Source organism: Channa argus, chromosome 5, assembly GCF_033026475.1.
Source record: "Channa argus isolate prfri chromosome 5, Channa argus male v1.0, whole genome shotgun sequence".
In the NCBI taxonomy this organism is placed as follows: Eukaryota; Metazoa; Chordata; class Actinopteri; order Anabantiformes; family Channidae; genus Channa; species Channa argus.
Window position 1 is genome coordinate 20,196,122 of NC_090201.1, and position 18,760 is coordinate 20,214,881.

Genomic DNA, 18,760 nt, shown 5'->3' on the forward strand with positions numbered 1-18,760 from the left:
GGCTCTCTCAACACCTCCTCTTTCAGCCCCTCACTCTCTCTCTCTCTCTCTCTTTCTCTCTCTCTCTGTGAACAGCCTCTGCATGCTGGCTTTTCAAATCCTTGTTGGTACATCAGCTTTCTACCCTCTAACCTTGCTGACTTAGTCTCAGAGAGACTCCGGCTGGTTGTGATAGCAGGTAATCTGCAGTGGAAACCTCTCTTCCTGTCTTTGCCTCTTTCCCCCCTGTCACATTCTTGCCCCTCATCCCTCGCTGCATATTTCCATGTTTTACACACACACACACACACACACACACACACACACACACACACACACACACACACACACACACTGATTAGAAAGTGAACCTCTTCAAGGAAAGCAGGCATACTTGACATTTTCACCTTCTCAAATACCCAAAGAAAATTCACCTGAATACCTCCTCTGGTCTTCATCATGGTCTATTGTGCTCAAGTATTTCTTAATTCCCTTTTACTGTTGTTTTCAGCCAGTCACGCAGATAATAAAAAAATGGCACTATATTTCACATTGCAGTTGAAAAACAACGGTGGCCACTTTTTTCTCTCTGTCTACACTGATGAGAATCAGTAATATACCTACAATGTTCACATTTGAGTTTCTTTCTTTCTTCTTTGAAGGAAGAAAGTTGCAGGATGGAGTTTAAGAATGGAATGACAACTTCTTGCCCACGCTGTAAATGGCTTTAGCCCTGAATGTTATGAATTCAGTTTGCTTCAACACTGTACTGTTAACTCAACTCAGCTAAAGCCACCTACATTAGTTTTAGCTGACAGACACACATTTTTTTTCTGGCATCGAGTAAATCTACAGTGAGTGGATCCGGGTTATCAAATGACCCAGGTCAAAACAAACAGCTTCTTTTATTACGCCTTGTTTCTATTGGTTGCTCCTCTCTCTCTCTCTCTCTCTCTCTCTCTCTCTCTCTCTCTCTCTCTCTCTCTCTCTCTCTCTCTCTCTCTCTCGTCATGTGTAGGCTCCCCCCGTCACCACCAGGGGCTTACCGCACCGCGCCGTGCCGTGCCGTTCCGAAAGTAGCTCGGTCGTCCCTCTCCCTGCGCTTTGTCGGAACGGAGACTCCAGACGCGCAGCGCGGTGGCAGACGGGGGACACAGAGCGTCTGTCCCTCTGATTCTCATCACACAGGGGATCCTATAGCTTTCATTCCGGGAGAAGCAGCAAGTTTAGCAACCGAATCCCTTTGCAACTTGTCACGGCAAAGACGTTTGCTTCCGACACACGATAACAAAGGTAGGACTTTGAGGGTGTTTAAATTCAATGGGAAAGTTCACTGTGCAGTGATTTGCTCTTGCAACATAAAACTCCTCTGGACTTGCACAATGTTTTTCGATATTGCACCGTGGGAGTTTTGTACGTACGGCAACAGAGGGAAATTGCATAAATGCATACACAGTAATTTTGGTGTGTTTGCATTTTGGGAGTGCGTGGATGCCGACTGGGAGGAAAGATGCTGGCTTTTGCGTTTTGCTGAAGCTTCTTTCATCCGCGCTTCAAGAGCTGAGCATCACTACTTAACTTGTTGCCACTTGGAACACAATTAACGGAGCGTCAGTGCTCTCGGTAATTAACGCTGCGCAGGAGACCAGTCGTGATTCCGATCAAATTAAACAAACGATCACTTAGATAGTAATGATGGTAGTTGTAACGATTTTACAATAAGGTAGGACATGATGTGCCACGGGTTACACACGCTGTGAAAGATTGCATGTTGATAATTGTCTCGCATAAATTTAATGCAGCGAAATATGAAATGTCTATAGTAAGACTTAACAGCAGTGGTAGTGTGTGCATGCATTTCTTGTAGGATCTGCAAATGTAGACACCCCCCCCCCCCCCCCCCCCAGTCTGTGTAGTCCCAGTAATCAAGTGTACAAATATGTGTAAATATTTAGGCCAGTGTATTTGTAGCAACAACGCCGCGGACTTTTGAAATGACAGGGCTGTAACGTGACTGCACGAACCTCGTGCACAGTGAGATGCTTTTCTGAGTACTGCAGCCACTTGATGCGCCAACAGGATGCATTTGGAGAAGTTGGATGTGTGCCATTGTGCAATAAAGCCATGCTGTTGAATGTCTAAATGCAGACTTAGAAGCATAGCAGTTCAGGTGTATTCGGCTTTGTGATAAAAAGCGGGATTTTATTTTTATTTATTTATTTAATTTTTACTGATCCAGCAGTGGAAAATCAAAACGGCAAAGTCTGGTTACAGAGAATAAAGGGTGCAGAGCCTCTCTTTTATTAATTATGGTTATCACTGCTGTGCATACATTAATATTGCCACCAATTACCTCAGTTGTAGTCACTCCTGTATTTAAAATTTTTAATCCTCAGTTGGGTAATAACGGATCACGTTAGCATCAAATGCAATGTCTATGCTGTTTGTGTAACATGTTTTATTACATATAATGTAAACTTTCTGCAACCGGCATTTTTCAAAATTTAGAATTTCTTTGAAATTTATTTCCCTCTTCCTCAGCCTTGGATTGTGCTTTCCTTCATAATATTTCTTTAAAGTTGATTAATATAAGGGAACCACACAAATTAGATATGACACTTAGATTTACCTGAATATCATCTGACTGATTAGATGGACAAATGTTAGCTCATAAGCTCCATTGCGCCGTAACTTCCCACTGACTCAGACACACTGCACAGCATTACATACATCACAGGTCCAAGACTGATCAAATTCTTCCCATCTTGACTTTATATTTGTTTTGTTGTAAGGCAGGGCCTTCATTTATGTGATATCTGGGTGAAATACAACCTATTCCTAACAGGAGGTGTGTGTGTGTGTGTGTGTGTGTGTGTGTGTGTGTGTGTGTGTGTGTGTGTGTGTGTGTGTGTGTGTGTGTGTGTGTGTGTGTGTGTGTGTGTGTGTGAGTGTGCTTCATCTTACAGAACATCATTTGTTACTTAGGGGTTATTGTACACCTTTAAGCTTGAAGATCAAGTGACCTTGGTTGAGGTTACCCACAGCATTTTATGTGGGAGGAGGATGGTTTTGTAGGTTCTGCATGCACATATTCAATTATTGACCTGCTTGTGTGTTGCCTACTTGTGGAACTGTGAGACCACTGGCATGCCTCATTTGACCATTTATCCTGACCTAATTGGTTTTTGGAAAAGTAAGAGAAATGCCTCTTGCCCCAAAAGCCAATCGATGACTTTAATTTTCCAATTAGATGCTGATGTGTTCATGAATCAGTCAGAGAGCCAAGGCCACAGTGTGAGTACTGTGACCTTTTGGTTGATCTTTGCAGGTAACAATATATTATGAAAATGAGTAGGTGTAGACTTCAGCAAAATGTAAGGCGGGTTTAAACTGAATCCGGACATCAAGTGCTTCATAGTATCCAGAATATACATTTCTGTTCTTTATCTTTCAATTAATAAACAATGTAATCATGTGAAACGAGATGTCTTACCTTAAAAGTAAAGCATTTAGTCATTATTCTAAACATCAATCAGTCATTCGGCAATGACAAAGTTAGTGGTCAGTATCTGGTCACGTCTGTACCGTTGTGCAAATGGGTCGGAGTATGGTGGAACTAATATTCAAATGTCAACATACATATTTACTCACTGAAGTTGAATTACTTACACAGCCTCAGGAAACACTGGATTTTGTTTTAAAAAAAAATCTGCTGTTTGGCACATATTTATGCACACACATCACTTTAGTTAGTAGGTGATACAGAATGTAAAATATTTTCTTTGCGAGAAAAAATGGAAATGAATACATTTGTCCCTTACTGTCAATTGCAGATGCGTATCTGTTTTTGTATATGGGACTCCTCATTTATTCAGCTGGTGGTCTAACCAGCGTGTACATTACAAGGGCCATGTAGCAGTAACCCAGATGGCAGAATGGGCTGATTGTGATTTATGTACCAGAAGTGAATGCATTGCTGTGAGCTTCTGGAGCCAGTGCCAATTCCCGGCCCTCATTTTTGCACATTTCTCAATGTACACACACAGACGATACATACACAAAAATAAGAATTTTACATAAAAAGCTTTGTCAATACTGACGTGTGCCTATACGAAAAACTCCATCTCTCACTGCCACTTTGTCTCTGCTTTTTCCCACTGTCTTGCTCCTTTTCCATTTTTCCTTTTTGGCACACACATACACAGCCCTGCTAAAAAAATCGTTTAGATGAAGCAGTCCACCGTTGTGAGACATTGATTACCGTTTACCAAGCTGGAGCATAAATGTAGTGTTAAAGGACAGATGGCTTAGGTAGACGGATGAAGGGAGAGAAGGATGAAGGAGTGGGATGGAGAAAAGAAGAGGGAACAAGAAGCTGATAGATGGCAGTGATGTGGCAGTAGATACATAGCAGTGGACCTTTATAGCTAAAAGAAAGGGGACCGATTAGGCCAACTAGTTGATCTGGACCTGTGGTTGGGTGCCTGATTCCTTTTCAGAAAGCTTTGGCATACACATACACATCTTCACACACTCTCCTTCCTGCTCTCACACCTGCTGTCTTGTTGGTGGTCAGGGACGGTCAGCCCTTAGTCACTTCATTACTCCCTCTGGGCAGGGACTGCATCAACCATATTAACTCTTGAGCTCTGTGTCGGAATCTCTTGGTAGCTGGGGATAGAGAGCTGAGGGCTCTGAACTAGCTCCATGCTTGATTTTCCAGTCATGTTTGGACCTGATTTCAAGGAGAGGGTTACAGGCAACATTTTGATCCAACAATTCAGTGGCTTTTCTGAGGCTATACTTTTTAGGTGCTTTTGCTTGAGATGCAACATATTGTTAATACACTTTTTTGTTTACCATTGTTGCAGCTGTGTTTGGGATTAAATTACTGTGAAGCTCTGTTGGCGCAAGTTACTGTAGCTAGCATCTGTCCTGGGACCCACTATGCTGTTCACATTAACTTTACCATCATTTTTCAACATTCACGATTCAACTGACTTAATTAATCTCCAAGTGAGTTTTTTTGCCTTGTTTAAGCAGCTCTCCGCTCTTAAGGAAAGGAAAAGTGAAAAGATCCACAACAAAGAAAACAACAACATCACAAATACAGAAAAACCTTGAGGACAATCAATTAGGATAAATAAAAAAATCACCAGTCGTTCAAGTTCAGTAGATTAGTGTATTATTTTTGAATATATATTGGTACTTATTGGTTCATATTAAAAAACATTGCTTTCTTGCCTTTCTTACTCTTTGGAAGTAATGTTGGTTCATAATACATACAAATTATGGACGTGCTGGTTGGAAGGTTGTGAGGCTAGATATTTTACCCTCCTTCCTGTATTTTTAACATTAGCATAAAGACATATTGTTGATATTTTCATCAAATGTAATCATATCCTCAATTCTACAAAGGAAATATAATATTTTAAATGTTTTTAAACATTTTTGTAAAACAAATATGCTGTCAAAAATCAACTTATTTTAAAATTGAGTTAATTTTCAGTCCAGTTAAAAAGTTTAAACATAAGCATGTCAACACTAATGGTATTACATTCACACTCTATTTTTTAATGTTCAAGTGCTGTGTCACATGTGTGCTTTGATAATTTTGGTATAAGACAAATGCAGCCATAAGTTTCCTCTTAATAATACAGTTCATTCAAACCCTTATCTCACAAAAGAAGATATTACACTGCTTAAAGTCACATTTAAACACGTTACATGCACCCGAAAGCTCTAATTCCCAATAGTAACCAAAATAAAAAAGGACTAAGCAACTAGAGGAAAAGATGGACACTAACAAGATTCAGACGGCTGTGTTCATGTGTCCATGTTAATCTGGGTTCCTCTCCTCAGCTATTTGAAGCCAAAGGAGCCTTGTTGAATAGAGAGTTCAAACAAAATCTGAATACATGCTTTTAAATGTGCTGTAGAGGAAATCATCAAAGACCTTTGGGCAGTGAATTGAAGAAGAGACTTTTATGCAGGCTAATGCAATCGCTGAGATATGGAAATACTTTGTGTATCATAACTGTAAGCACTGCACTAAAATGGTAATATAGCGTTTGTTTACATTAAAAATACACGGGGATTTGGGGATTTTGTATGTCTTGACATACAGGCTCTTTACAGCCATAAACGAGTTTCAATTTTACTGGACATTGTGAGTTGTCTCAGTGTTGCTGTTGAACATCTCTATGCCATTGTTTAGAATATAAAAACAAACTTCTTCTTCTTTTTTTTCTTCACTTTTTCGGTGCATCAGAAACCTACAGCTTTGTATATCCCTGAAAATAATAAAAAGTTTTCTACATTGCTGGTGGTTGAGGAAATTTGTGTTCAGTTCCCTTCTAGTACTGAAGGCTGTCTGGTATTTTATGTTAATGTGCATGACTTCCTGGAGGCAGGATTCCATCTCTGGTGGTAAGATCCAGATAATCAGTCTGCCTTCTGTAGCTGGTCTGCCGGACTACGTTTGTGCATCTTGCACTGGAGTGGGAAGAACAACTGCTTTGTAAACAGGTAGTTCTTCACCTGGATGTCACGGTTCACAAAGACTCTTCCTGGGAGTCTGGCGTAACCCCACTGGCAGAGCTTATGCGGTGGTGTATTTCTGCATCAGTGTCAGCTTTGCAGGGATGAAGGCTGCCAAGGTAGGGAAAGTCATCCACATTTTTGAGGTTGAAATATTTGATGTGTATTGAGTCACACAAACAGTGAATCACCACGCACACACGGTTCATGATTATGCACAAGTGCATGCACATAGGTGCACGGATTTTTTGGTATGCAAGGAGATTAAAATGAACAAAGGATTAGAGGTGATCTTAAGAAAAGTAACTTCTATTGTTTTGTTTGCTCTTCTTACAGTAGATTTTTTTGAATGCAACCCAGGGTGAGAGGATGCTTTGGATTCATTCTACTAAACAGTCTACTATTCAGTAGTATTTAATTTCATTCTTTGCTGGGCAAGCCATTTTAATGCCAGTAAATGTGAGTTATATTCTGTTTGACAGGAGAACCTCATGCTTTTTCAGCTCTTGTCTCATCTGCGATTATCTACGGGCAGTATAAGGTGACATTTTTGCAGACTGAAGATGCTCATTGACAACGGTTGTCCCTGAAATGAGATTTATGATGGGCTGTCAGTTTCAAAGACTTAGAGATGACTCAGGTACACACATAATATGAAAGATCTTCCCCCCACTGCACTTTAGTCTGCTCTCATTCTAAGCTACGAAAAGCACCCTTAATGAGTTATCATGGCTCAGTAAGTGAAAAGGTAAATTATTGTCAGAAGACAAAGTGGCTAAAATTAATGCCAGATCTTCTACCTTTGTGACAACGAAACATTTATTAATATTTTATCAGTAGTGATTGCATGTATTTTCTATAGTCTATACAGTACATTTATCCAAATGTTTTCTCATTTGACCAAATTAAAATTCAGTTTACACAAAGGAGTAGCACTGAGTAGTCAGAACTAGTGGTAAGAACTAAAGTGATTCACATTGGGTTTGTTCCAGCTGTTCCAGTTATCCACCACACTTCAAATTCATGCATGGAGATTACAGCTTGTCCATAGATGTGTATCTGAGTGCAAGCAAGTGTATATTTATGTAAGTCCATCTGTGAACTGGCAACTTGTCATGGGTATTTTCCTGCCTTCTGTACAGTCTGTGCTGGGGCAGGCTCCAGCACCTTGTGACCCCGAGTTGCAATATGCAGAAAGACAATGGTTGAATGAGCAAAAATCAATACACAGTTTGTATATTTATCAAAATTATCCTTCAAAGCTTTTCATTCAGTGACTGGTGATGCAGCCTAGCAACAGACAACTGGCTCCTGTGGCTAATATAGGCTTTGGCTACTTTTTCTTTGTCTTCCTCTGTCTCCCCCTCTCTTGCTCTTTTTTGTTCTCGTCTCTTACTGGCAGGCTTTTAATCTTGAAGCTGATGAATAGTTTGGTCATAATTATGTTTGGTGTGCAACATTGAACTGATCAGAAAAACATAATATTACTTTGTCTGGTTTGTCAGAAGGTATAATATCAAATAAGTCTTATATATTACAAAACAAAAGTAAAAATACAGTAATTTACAGTAGCCATAATGCAGAGGTAAAAATGCTGTAGTGCTCACTATATATACTCTCTATGTATGCTTGTTGTAAAAAAGCAAAAAAAAAAATCAAATTTCTTGGTTTATATGAATGTCTTACTAGAAAACATTTCTGTCATTGTAGTTTTTTTTCTCCATTGTACTTTGCATCTTTAAATAGGTGGGAGGTGTTGAATAGTACTTGTACCAATACAATAAGTATTTGCATAATGTAAAAATAAGAAGGAGTTGCGCTGTTCTAAAAACTCATGCACTGTTATAATCTATAACAGATGCATTGTATTTGGACTGACAGAATACAGCAGGTGTATGTGGTAAGTGGCAGCTTTAAGAAATGTGTGTGCAGTCTGCATAGATATCACTTCCTCTGGGCAAAGTAATAACTCTTATTGCAGCCCTTTTAGGGACTCCTTGGGAGTGGAACTAAGTTGTTTTCCAATGTGAGGCCGTTGGCACCTTGCAGAGGCATAATGGAAAAGACATCCTTAAATAATTGTGGTTAAAGTGATACAGAGCTGTTGGAGCAAATCTCTGTCAGGCATGAGAAAATGAGCCCCTTATAAAGTATGATATGATGCAAAAATTACAAGTTTGATTATGCAGTGGAATTTTACTCTGTGGGAAGGGGGTGGATGATTGAATAGTTTAGATATGAGTGCATGCCATGGCTTTATAAGATACCCTTTAATGCTCTTTCCTCTTCCCGCCACCCACTAGCACACATATACAAACACCAAAGGGATTCACATTTTGAAGTTTTTATGTGTGTGCTGAATTATGCATTGGGAACACACTCTTGGGGATAGTTGTACATGCTGGGTAAAGCATGTTTACAGCCCCCCCCCAAAAAAAAACAAAAAAAAAAACAGGCACACACAGTGGCATGCACACAGAAGTGCCAGCCTGCATGCGCACAAACACACACAAATAGATCATACATATTAACGGCTGTACAGTTTGCCTCGATGCTGAAAGGTTCAAAGGTTTATTCCCTTGTGAAAACATTTACTAGTTGGCTAAAAAATATGGGAACTTTAGTCTACACTGGCCAAACAGTTTGAAGTCTAGCTAGCTGGGCTTCAAAAAATATATAAATATGCATGGCAATATCCATGATTATCAATATGAATCATACCTTTTAAAAAGAAGTGATCATTAGTATAGTCCTTCCTTCTGATGCAGCCCCTCGTACCTCTCTTTGTGGTGGTGCTAGCATGCACTCAGGTCAGTCTGCTTCAGTGATCACCCTGCATCACAGATTATGGTTTGTGAATCTATCCATTGAGCTGTCTGTGCTGGACAACAAAGCCTTTAGCTCAATGTCCCAGACAAATAGCTTATAATTCTGAGTTATTGCTCATTTTTCCTTTCAATAGGGGAAGCATAATCTCCACAATACTGCGTAATGGAAGGAAATTCAATAGTAACCCCCAGACATGTACCCAAGTGGGTATGAAAAAAGCTGTATTGTTAAGAAGTCATGAAGCTTTGACATAATCCTCATGGCTCCCTTGGAAGCAGACAATATGAAACTTGTATAAAACTCAAACATCACTTATTCAGTGGTATCTCCGTGCTCCAATTGTGCTGTGAACGTTTGGTGTCTCGAGTGACTATGAAAAAAAAATCAATGCTGCATGAGCTGGCTAAAATGTCACCAAAATGACATTAAATTAATGGAAATTGATGTGTAATGTGGAACATTTGGCAGTTTTCTCTTGGATATGTTTTGTACACTGCTTTTGTCTTTTCCTCAGTCGGAGCCTTTAAGATGAAGTTGTGTCCATAGTTACCTGTTTTGTAACAACACATCACTCGTTATTAGAGGGCCTTTTCTCTTTTGTGCCGTCTCCCACTCCTCTGTCTTTGTATCCATTGTCTCGCTTGCAGTGCTTCTCTTATGCTCCCAATCTCTCTCCATCTCATCTTTGACTTGCTTCATAATTCGTTTTCAGTTTACTTTTCCCCGTCCCTATATCTGGGGTTCACAGTGATTCAGTGGTTAGAATTGCAGATTTACTTCAAGATGAGTTCAAATACACCACCAGGCTACATCTTTCTGTGTGTATAGTTTATATTTTCTGTGTGTGTGAGCATGTGCACACCTTGTGCTCCACTTTCTCCCAACAGTCCAAAGACATCCAGGCTAGTTGAAGGAAACTGTAAAGTTCAATGTGGTTCAATAGTACATTTATGTGGTTTACTGTATATATCTGGCATCTCAGCATAGGCTGGGATAGGCACCAGCCTGACAAAATCTGAACAGCAAAACCTTTTTGGATAATGGATGCACAGAGGGTGATTCTGCTTTTTTTTTTCTTGGTTCCTTTGGTCTCTTGCAACAACCTGCAACATTTCCAACAGCCTCTCTGCCGAGCCCAGACCACCATTTGTCTGCTTAATGACCACTGAGGTGCCATGTCGAGTCATAGTGATGACATATTAAGGTTTATTCCACTGTCCAATTTAAGCTCTGGTGAAGGAGCGTGGCCCATAATTTCTTCTTCCATTTAACTACTGCAGGTTTTTTCCCCCTTTCTGACCAAACAAAAAATGTAGAAGCTCTGCCATTATGTGTATACCTGCAAAATCATTCTATAGAAATGATACACTCTTCACCAAGCATATTTAAGTGATGTAATGGTGAAATCAGCACTTTAAGATCACACCGGTTATATTGTTGTAAGTAAAGAACCCATTTGTAGAGTTGTAGTAAGCATGTTTGTACATGCCAAGCATTTAACAAATCTGTTTAAACAATTCTTTGTTATATGACAGCTTTCATTCAATGTGTTGTTTTGTTTGATGTCTGTGTGTAATCGTAATGTCTGTGTTGTTTCATATCTGTAACTTGAAAGAATTTGAGAACAATAATTTCATTCACATTTGGACGAATTATGCTACAGTGTAACTGTGCACTGGCAGTCCATAAAACCACACTGTAGATTTAATCATTTAATGGTACCCTGTACCTTTGTTCTGATGGAACTTGCTTATATTAGGTCCGTGATGCACTGTACCATATCCCATATAAAACCAAAGTCGGGCCACATGTGCAGAACATGCATGTGACATGCTTTTCAGCTTTGTGATGTGTTCAAGTGCCACTTGTCAGCCCAGACAAAAGGTGAGCTGGCACAGCAGTTGGTCTTCATTTCCACAAGTTATTTGACATTGTCTTGGTGCGTCACAGCTCTTAGCTAAATGTCTATAGGTAGATCTATGAATAAACTGCAAAGCTTTTGATCCAACCGTCGCTGCAATATTAGTTGTAGAAAGATCAGGTACAAATTTGGCAGCTGAATTTTAAGATTAAAAACACACAATGGCAAGGTGACTTCTTTAATGTTTTAGCAGCGAGAAAGTGGGCACTATGGAGATACAGTACTATAAGAGGGCATGAATTAAGCTTACAATGAATTAGTAAATTAATTGATCTGTTAAACTACCTGATTTGTTAACAGTAAAAATAAGGGAGCCAGCGAGATAGCAAAGGAGAGTGAGAAAAGAGGACATGAGAGAATGGAGTGTGAGTGTGTTTTGTGTGGGTTTGTTTGACTGTTTAATATATTCCTAATCTCCCCATTAATGCTTGCTTTGGGACTTTCAGACTTTCAGCAGTATTAGGAAAAAGTATGCTAAGAACCCAATTTTCAATTTAAAGAACACTTCAAATTTTAATGTAGATATAATGCTGGAGAAGTTCAAACACTAACACTGGCTGCTCTGGGGACTCATACGCTGGAGCAATGCCTTTTTTCTTGCTTGTACTTTGTCTTACGTTGTCTAAAAGGGTCTGCTTTATACACAACTGCAAATACGCGTTATACACAACTGCAAAAAAAGTTTATTAAGGTAAGCTGATGGAGATATTGTCTAATTTTTTCACAATAAACAAACATATTAAACAAAAAGAAACTGTGAGCTTAGAGGTCATAGTCACACAAACTGTGTGTCAGTATTTCTCTTCTCAGTAGCTATCAAAACAAATCAGAGAAGAGGACAAGACAGACAACAATATCAGCATCAAATTGGATCATGTACTGCATGACACCCCCGAGAGTTTATTCTTTTCCAGATTTGCAATCCTACAAAAACCCTAAATCTCTCTGAGGCTCAGCCAACAAAGTTAGTAAGGTTACAAAGCAGATCTTCCAAGATGGCTTGGAAAGTTCCCTCTCTGGTTAGCTGAGGCTCTTTTCACACAAAAGTGTTGACTAGACTCTAAAACATAGATAAGTTGAGCTTTTAGAAGAAGACTGCGGGAGTCTGATTTTGAAATATCTTTGAACAGCCACTGTGGTCATGTCATGTTGAGCAGGGAAGTACTCCGTCATTGTGAACAATGCAGCTCAAACATCCTTCTCCTAAAAGATTACATTCCTATGGGTCTATCACAAATACGCTTGGAACACACCGGCAACCAGGAATACATTTTTAGTAGCATGAAGAGGATATGTTGATGATTAACATCAATAACATCAAAACGCAACAGATCAATAAAGTGTTACCAGACAAGAGCCTGACGCAGCCTTACAACAACATCCAGTTTTTGGAACCACAGAATTATGAAACTCTTGTATGGTTAGGGAAAGATTGTGGTCTGGCACAGTAAAGAAAAAATAAACAGAAATTACTTCTCATACCACATGTTTATTTACTTTCCCCTCTAATTTGAACCATAACCCTGGAGTCAAACTCAGGTCTGTGGTGTAACAGTTGAGCACTTTGTAACCTTCCCAATCCAACTACCTCCTTGCACCCCAGTTTACCATATGTAAAAAAAAAAACTAAACTTAATGGAATTATAATCCGGCTGGTGTTTTGCAGTTTAGCTGGATCGTAATGCATCTTTTTCGAGATGAGGCTGTGCAGCCTCAGCAATGGATTATACCACTCCAAACACTGCATGAAACACAGCTTACCTTAAAGTTCTGGATGTGCTACATTGACAATGCATTTGTGTCATGCAGTACTTCCTAATGACCAATGAAATAAAATGCAGTTCGAGAGAAAAGAAGTGACTGACACACTCTTACCACAGGGGTGCCTGCATCCATAGTAGATAAATCTTAATTGCAGAACAGCAGCACAGTCTGCAATTTTGTGCTCAGTGCGTTTGTGTTTGTACTACCGAATGAGTGCTTATTTAGCTAAATTTTTGGAGACCGGGCTCACATCTGAATGAACAAGTGCATATGCCGCTGACAGCACTAGTGATTATGACTGTGCTGGCATAATTCACTCAACAGCCACAAGAAATGACAAGCTTCAGTGGATTATGTGGTGTAAGTGTTTGGGCATTTTATGTATTGTTTACACATTGCAGAATTTGTTGTACTCACATTATGTGTCTCAGAGAATTTACGACATGAAGATGTCACATCTGTTTTTAATGGTGCACAGCTGCATGCACACATATTAGTAATCAGGGGACACACTTGGATTTGTACTGATAAAGCACATCTTTGCAAAGATTAAACTACTATGCCTGCGTTTGTGTGTATGTTTGCATGCACCCTAGAGTTCCTGCAGTTGTGGGCCTGTGTCTCCTCTTTGTTTCTGCATCATAATGAGCTTTGTAAGATAATACCCAAGAGACATAACAATACTTCTGAGCTAGGGGATTGTGAAGCCATCACAGTTCGCAGTGCCGCTTTGGCTTCGAGCTTCAGCTATGATTGGAAAACCAGCGAAACCTGGATTTACTGGAAAATTATATTAGTCGTGGCTGTGATCTTCTTCACTTTATCATCTGCTTTCTTTTCAGTCGGACAATGTCACTCAATGTCAAAACAGTTCATGCTGTGCAGTGTTATTTTTTTGTTTTGTCACAGCTGCAAAAAGAGAACCTAGTATATTTCAGTGGTGTACTAGCAGTCACCAGTTTACAATAATGTAACCACTGACTTGCTTAGCTTAGTGTTTTTTTTATTAATACAATTGTAAAATAGATGGAGATGTAGTTGCTCTTTCAAAGCTGCAATTTTGTATGTAAAACAGAGGATTTCTGAAATTTCACCATTATTGGAAAGGGACAATTCATGACTTTTTGTGTTATTGGTCTTTAGTGAGTATTGCAAGTATAATTTTCTGCCTGCCGTCAAACTAGTCAAGCTGTGCCCAAAAATGTGCCAATGACAAAAAAAATATGCAAATTATATAGCAGTTCTGCTTTGGTATGCAAACAGATGTAGTTTATTGGTGAAAACATATTGTCATAAACAAAGTTTTGTCTTTTATTATTCTTATAGGTCAAACAATTGTTGCTGGCCAAAACATGTTTTCGACAGCAACATGGAATCATTTTGGAATGGAATCTTTTTTTTTTTCTTATAAATAAGCACTGTTCACTTAAAATTACAAAGTCACATCACACAAGTGTAGGTATAATTTGCTGATATTTCATCTGTTTTTGGTATATTGCATTTCCCACATTAATTTGTTGCTGAAGCAGTTTTGCTTAAATCATTAATGTAAATTTACTATTTGTAAGCTTAACGATGCAAAAACAAACAAACAAACAAATATATACACACACACACACATATATACATACACACACACACACATACTAAATCACTTCAAACAACTAGAGCTGTAAATAATGGTTATGACAGCAGTGTGTATCAGACTCGTGTGGTAATTGCTTTGGTATGGGAGACGTTGCACTCTAAAAGACATTGAAATAGATAGCATAATTCTTTTTTGTGAGGGATGCACTGTTTATTAGAGATCTATCAAGTGAGATGGGGTAGTGCACTGTAACTCTACAGTACCTGTGTTTATTTATTGACCTAGCTAGATGCCTCTAGAAGGCCTGTAATAGAACTGATAAACAGGACAATTATGCTCGAGCTCCTTTAGCTTGTATTGATAAGAACATTTGGCACTAAAACATGAACTGTCTGGCCATCATTTGTCATGACAGGTCATAGTTTATAAGCCTTCCCAACTTATGGCAATTAATTTCCCATGTAGCCAGTCACATTCTGGAAGCAAGGAAGTCAGCTTGCTTTTCCAGTCTATTGGGATACTGAAAAACTAGGGGAGGAAAAGTGCGATTACTAACTAGCTGTAAGCTGTCATGTCTGGATTTTTATCATTTTATATTATATGTTTTCAGCCATACAGTCTGCAGCTAGTTGATCAGACTATTTCAACTATTTAACCATACTTTATCCAGTTCTTTATCCCCATTTCTAACAATCTATGCTAAATCCATTGTCCACTAGTGGCTCAGGGGCAAACATGGTCATCAGTTTAGTTTTGGGTTGATTCAGTCCTTTCAAGTTTCCAAAGTCTCTCAGGCAGATAAGCACTCATTCTGCCTTTGAAGTCTCAGGACTGAAAAAAAAAATTTCTTGCTGTTCAGGCATACTTCTTGTTTAGGTCCAGCCTCCGACGACAACTAAAAAATGGTAAACAGACAGTAAAGCAGGCAACTGACTGTTACAACCTCCCAATTTATATGTAATGTTGACATTGAAACTGCTGCAGCATGTACGTATCTATGCAGCATCTATTAGCTAAACACAGTGACTGGGTTTTAGCAAAAAGATCTTGATTGCATTAAACACCTGGCTGTCAAACTAGAGCACGCTTTTGCCCATGTGTAAGTACAATAATTGAAAGTCTGTTGTACTTGCAAGTATGCACATTGTATGTGTCATTTTATGAGTTATGTGTAACGCTACCAGCTTCAACATGGTAATTATGGTTGGAATATATGAGATGCCTTTCAATTAAATGTTGTCCACTGGGCCTTTGCCCTAATGGAACTAGCCATGCACTTTGTTTCAATGCTTATTTGAATTAGAAATGACAGAAATGCCCAAACTTAACATTGCACGGGCCCTGTCCTCTGACTTGCATGGACTTCAAAGAGCATATTTGCCTGAATGGTTCCCAATCTCAAAACTCTCAACTCTCAAGTGAAGCAGTGAAATATTTGCCCATTATGCTCCATACTCTTCCAGTGCACTGTTACTGCTGAGGATGTGTTGTGACAGACAGGTTCCAGCTATAGGACTTTTTGCCCGTCTACCTGCATACTTATAGAGGGATTATATGGTATTGCAGGTTTTATATAAAGTCTCTGTAATAGATTCTAAAGTCTGTGTGTGTGTGTGTGTGTGAGAATGTTTGATGCAAAAACAATAAAGCCCTGTGTAAGTGTGTGTGTTTGTGCACCTGGGTCTTTGTGATGTCTGAAAGGTTTTGGTGTCCACAGTGACCGGTTTGTCAGTCTGAATGACAACGGTGCATGCACCTGTCATAGTGCTTTGAATATACTCTCCATTGCTAGCGGGATAGATCCCCAGAGTCACTTGGGGTCATTTCTGTTTTTGTAGGGGTGCAATTGCTTTGGTGAAACCTCAGGTACAGTATATGCTCCTTTGTAAATGTGTGTGTGCATTTTGAGTGTGTATTCACTCTGTATCCCCATAAACACTCTTTGCCAGCCTTTCTGCTTAAAATGCCTGAACTTCTAAGTGCATATTAAAGAGACAAGTCACAGATCTTGAAACGACCTCCAACTACTCATAAGAAGCAATTAAATTCACCTCCCCAAGTGTTTGAGGAATGCTGAAATACATATTTCTTTTTCTTCCATTTTGATGCTACTACATATATGGGAAAAAGAATAGTATCAACAGCAGTGTGATGGAGAATCTGTCCCCTGGTGGAGGTGGCAGATGGGGAGAAAAGTAGGACTGATGACAAAGAGAGTGAGGGTGAAATGGAGTGTACAGTAAATGTCACTGCAGGTCGGTATAGCTTCAGCAGAATAGTGGAAGACAGTTTGAGACCACCGAAGTAAAAATCTCTGTCCTTAATGAGACTGATTAATTTCATTTTGATGATGATGTGCTACAAAAGTTTGGGTCCAACCAGTTTTGGTGCCAATTTTTGTCAGCTGGCGGCTGCGTCATGTGTTGTGTGGTGAATTGTGTGGTTTACTTCTGAATGTTTTAACAATGCTGGGATCTAGAAAGGAACCTTGCATTGCATTTATTATTGAATTTCAAGTGAAATTTATTCATTTTAATTGTTGATTGTACCTCACAGAAAAGAGAAATAAAGAAAACGTACGTTGTAAACAAAAAGACAGAAAGCAGCTCTAGGTGTCCGCTCTGAATTTGTACAGATGAAACTGTCCTTCACACTAGAAATGATAAAACTCAACACTGTAAAAGCAGAGCCCTCGCACATTTTTACAGGAAGCTGCATAACTTTGAGGAACAGGATCAACAAAAGATTATGTAAACAAGCTTCAGGGACTTTTGAAGCTCTAGGCGGAGTTTGAGTTATATGACCTGAATAAAAGTAAAACTGGAAGTCTAAAAATCCGTCATGCAGCCACTTTTTTCATTACTTTTAGGGCAACAGAAGAGGTCTGCATCAAAAAGCTTAAAATTGTACTTTGTAAATTGGCACACCAACTGTTGGCTGTTCTGTTGGTTATTCTTTGAAGCTCAGTACCCACACATTTACCATAAGAAGGAGATTAAAACAAAAATGCTTTAGAAAGCAATATGTCGATTGGCCCTGATGTGAGTCATTTTAGCCATAATTTCAATGTATTTATTAATACACACATATACTGTAAGTGAAATGCATATATTGGTGTCTTTTACTAACAACCTCTCTTTCACATTTCCAGTTCTTTTGAGCTGGCAGTGAGAACCTTTTATGAATCATTGGTTGTTAATGGGACATTGACTATTCCAGTCACAGCAGGAGTTGGGGGAAGGGGGCAGCTGGGAGTCTCAGGGGGACTCAGACCTGTGGCAGATCCATTATTCATGGTTCACCATGGGCTTGTAGCGAACACTGACACCCGACCTGCCTAAATCAAACAGGGCCAGTGAGTTTAATGCCCCCTGGGAAATGTGAGTCTCAGGTAAAGGTGGGGGTGAGGAGGGTAGAGGCAGCTAGTGAGGGTGACGGTGGGGGTCAGATCAGAGGAAAAAAGAAAGAAGGGAAGGGTGAAGAGGAAGTGAGGGAATGGCCCCTATTTTTTCTCCACTGGCTCTGTCTTAAAAGCTGCACACATAGTTACATATCAGGCATTTATCAGTCTCATAGTTTGTTGTTTTGTTCTATTTTTTTTTCTGTTCATTGTTTTTTTTTTTCCTCCATTTGTATTCTAAACTATAATAACAGATTTTAAATTAGTTGAGAAATATAAAGTAACTGTAAACTTATTGTTTAAAGGGTAAAAGAGACACCAGTGAGATCCTTCTTGTATCCCCCTCTGTGTCATTGCTATGCAGGAGAGTTTGTTGCAAGGCTACATTCAGCCCCTGAGCCAGAAGGTGACACTGTATTGATGCCAAGCGCTAAAGACCCAACAAAGGAGCGATTGCCTTGCATACACCAGCAGGGCGACTAAAATCACAGAAAGCCAGAGAACACTTTCATGGCTGTCAAGATGAGAGCAGATCAAGTCTTGCTTGCACAAATATTCCTTGAGCCTATATTTTATTAAACATGATTATGCTCAGTGGCAAAACTATCTGCACCAACTTCACACACTGTACAGTAAAGGCTTCAATGGCTCCATGAAATGAAAACAAACTGAAAATCAAAGATGGTCCATGTTCTTTGTATTAATTCCTTGCTCTTTTGTGACTGGGCTGGAACAAAAA

At 39.3% G+C, this 18,760-nt stretch overlaps 1 protein-coding gene across 1 annotated transcript in view; it reads left to right on the forward strand.

The window, feature by feature from the left end:
* The first annotated feature begins 1,022 nt into the window (after positions 1 to 1,022).
* Positions 1,023 to 18,760, forward strand: part of LOC137127933 (cadherin-22) — a 148,694-nt gene continuing 130,956 nt past the window's right edge. The window contains exon 1 of the mRNA XM_067505504.1: positions 1,023 to 1,272. The gene's annotated coding sequence lies outside the window, so the exon portion shown is untranslated. The remainder of the gene's footprint in view (positions 1,273 to 18,760) is intronic.